Source organism: Acomys minous (assembly GCF_964271855.1).
Source record: "Acomys minous genome assembly, chromosome: 4".
Classification (NCBI taxonomy): domain Eukaryota; kingdom Metazoa; phylum Chordata; class Mammalia; order Rodentia; family Muridae; genus Acomys; species Acomys minous.
In genome coordinates, this window is record NC_140486.1 from 19598600 (window position 1) to 19602153 (window position 3554).

The 3554-nt window shown below is 41.0% G+C and overlaps 1 long non-coding RNA gene across 1 annotated transcript in view; it reads right to left on the minus strand.

Annotated features, from left to right (window-relative positions):
* Positions 1-483, minus strand: part of LOC311596121 — a 4971-nt gene extending 4488 nt beyond the window's left edge. The window contains exon 1 of the long non-coding RNA XR_014778715.1: positions 232-483. This is a non-coding gene — a long non-coding RNA (uncharacterized lncRNA). The remainder of the gene's footprint in view (positions 1-231) is intronic.
* Between the last annotated feature and the right edge of the window lie 3071 nt (positions 484-3554).

Here is a 3554-nt window from a genome sequence, read left to right on the forward strand (position 1 = left end):
TTTGTACACGCACACTGTTGGCTTCCGTGCTTCCTGACCTCTGGCTTCTTCTTTTGCAGTCATCTTAGACTCTGAAGCCAGAGCCAAATAAGGCCAGGTCTGCAGCCATCTCTGCCCTGCTTCTTGTCACAGGCTGTTGAGGTGACAGAGGCCTTGCTTTTTAATGCCCTGTTTTAAAGTGATCTCATCACAACACAAGGTCGTTGGAGAGCTCCTCCTGTACACACTTACCTTCCGCTTCCCAGAACAAGGGAATGTTCTCCCACGGAGCCCTCGGCTCTACTTCCTGTATCATTTTCATCCATCCTTAAAAGCAGAAAATATTTACTCTCAGTTGCCCTGGCCTTGCAAACATCAGCAGTGGAAAAAAATTTCATCCTTGAACACCCATCTTAAAAGCTAAAAACGAACAACAAGGATGAGAATTTTAAAACAGACTCAGAGGATAAAACAAAATCCAAGGAGGCTGGAATAGGCAAGAAAGGAATGGAAACTGAAGTGCTCTGTTCTAGTCTCTTTTTCTTTTCTTTTCTTTTTTCTTTCTTTCTTTTTTTTTTTTTTGGTGTGTGTGTGTGTGTGTGTGTGTGTGTTGGAGTGGCTGCAGGGGAGGGATTCGAGACAGGGTTCCTCTGTGTAGCGCTGGCTGTCCCTAACTCACTCTGTAGATTAGGTTTGCCTTAAACTCAGACATCTTTGAGCTTCTGCCTCCAGAGTACTGGGATTAAACGTGTACACTGCTACAACCATCACCACAGCAACCACCACCACCACTACCACCATCACCCAGGGGCCTGTTCCATTCTTAAAATTGCCCCTCCCACCAGTACTCAACCACTCCCTTGGCAGAATCAGGAAATGAATAGTAAATCAGCATCGACAGATACATAGTGTCATATGGTATTCAAACACACATTTTGGAAATATATTGTATTGAAGAGTTGATCCTGTAGGCTTTGGAGCTAGAGTTAAATCCTGCCTCTCCCGTTTACAGGTTGTGACTCATTCTCAGTCATTTTTGATCTCTTGGTGTCTCAATTTCCTCATCCATTAAATGAGATCAGAGCAATACCTCCCTTAAGCGATTGGAAGAAATAAACCAATTGATACTAAATAATACCTGGCATATTATGACTACTATATAACCACTTGGTGATCTAAAAGATAAGGTAAAAAATGAAAGAACTAATATGTCAATCCACGGAGTTTGTAATCTTCGGGGCCAGCTTTTGTTCAGACATTGTTGGGTGCCTTCTGCCAATATACTTTTCCCCACTCTTATGTAGGTGGAGCCAAGCACCATTTGATAGAGCCTGCAGTGCTATGTGCTAGTTTCCCAGGATTCCTTGAAACTAAAGCATAAACATGAAATCCAACTGAACTCAACAGACACTGAGATAATTTTTGCTGTAGTCTCTTAAAATGATTTATGTGTTTTTTTAATGAGTCCATGTTTCTCATCTTCTGACATTATTTTTTTTTTTTTGCAGTCATGTTGGACCATGAAACAAAATCAAAGCCATCTCTGTAACCAGCTACAAGAGGCTGCTTGTCAAGGGTTGCACTGAAATGGTCACGAATGTGCTCTTACTCTGTAAACTGCTTCCAGCTTGATTGTCAGTTGTTCATAGCCAACTAGCTCCTAAAAATCATCCATCCATTTCTAAGAGGAATTAGAGGGTTACCAAGGTTAAGTAGATTTCCTAACTGAAATTCAAGCCATCTAACCCCAGAGCTTGTGCCTTTGCTGTTGCACGTGAGTGCTCACTGACAGGACAAGCTGGCCTGGGACTCTGAGCACCAGGGACCATAGCATGCAGGGTCTACTAGGAGGATAAAAATAGAACCATGTCTCCTATTTGTATGTACCTTTACCTGTTGCAAATCACTTTCCTCTCTAGAAATACAGTGAACAGTCCAGGTGACAAAACTGAGATGCCTACAGTCACACTCTGGTTAGTAGCAAAGCCAGATGAGAATTTAGTTTCTGTCCCATCATTCTTCTCTTATGCTATTATCTCTTGTTATCAAATGTTCCAGGCCATCTGAAATATAGAGCTTTCAAATAAACAGTTTTTACATTCTACTTGGGAAGATAGAAGAGAATCAGGGTCAGGGATAAATATCCGAGTCACCAATGTGATGAAAGTACTGCAGAGCCTGGAACTGACTGAGTTCTAAACTGGAGAAGCATATGAGGACCAAATCCTGAGCTACTATTTGTTTAAAAATTTTCTGTGTCAAGCACAGTGCTAATTGTTTCTAGTCCTTAGACGAAATCCAATGACAAATCTTGTTCTTTGTCCCATTTTACAAATAGAGAAGCTCGGGCACAGAGAAGTTTTATTGTTGCTGTCGTTTTCTTCAATATCACGGTACTAATAAGTGCAAAGATAAAATTCAAACTCAGACAATCTGGCTCCAAATTACTAGGCTGTAGAATGCCTAATGCCAGGTGTTCTGCCTCTGTTCCTTTGTATCCTGGGCTTGGTTTGGAGACATGTGATGTCTTAATCTAGAACACTAATTCTCAGCCTGTGCATTGTGAATCCTTTGGGGGCTCAAAAGACCCTTTCACAGGGCTCACCTAGGACCACTAGAAAACACAAATATTTACATTATGATTCACAAAAGTAGCAAAATTACAGTTATAAAGTAGCAATGAAATAATCTTATGGTTGAAGGTCACCACAACATAAGGAATTCTATTAAAGGATCTCAGCATTAGGAAAGTCGAGAACCACTGATCTAGGAGAAGGCTAGATAATAACAATTGTGGTGAATACCACAGATTCTAGCAAGCTCAACTCTAAGTATGGGATCCATCAGCTGTGTGATCCAGTGCTGCAACTAGGAGGTTTTTTGTTTTTGTTTTTTGTTTTTGTTTTTTTTTTTTACAAAAGAGCACACTAATGCATGTGAAGGCTATCAGGCATCTGGGAAGAAAAACAGCTCAGTTTCAAAGCATCCTCTTAGCATTTTATGAGACAAAAATCTGAAGGGGTAAATTTGAATTAGAGCATGCACATAAGCTTTGTCTTTTATGGTTTTGTGGAGTCTTTATCTTAAATGTCACGTTGTGAGAACATCTCTTGGTCTGAATCCAGCCTTGTAATTAAGGAGTCGTGAGAGAAGACACCGCCATTGTGGCTCTATTTCAGGATCACATCATCTCTCTCTATATTGATACATACATCGCTTGTCTGTCTCTCATCTTATCTTCCTTCGTTTCCTCCGTGATGTGATGTAAAAGAGCTGTCAAGCCTGAGCTTGTCCCTCATACTCAAAGTCATCCCATGATACATATTTAAAGCTCCTTAGTATATAAAATCGGTGCCCTTGGTGGTCTGCTTCCTGTTGATCCAGTTTTCATGCCCCAACCCATCACACCCCAGGACACCAAAGTATTCTTTGGAATGGCATGCCCTCCCTGATCACACACACACATCACATTTTTCATATCTATATCTGTGCTGTTTTCTTTCCTGTGGAATGCATTTCTCCCCTTTCTCTTCACGGATCCTAATGCAGTTTTCAAGACCCATTGCGGAGCTTCA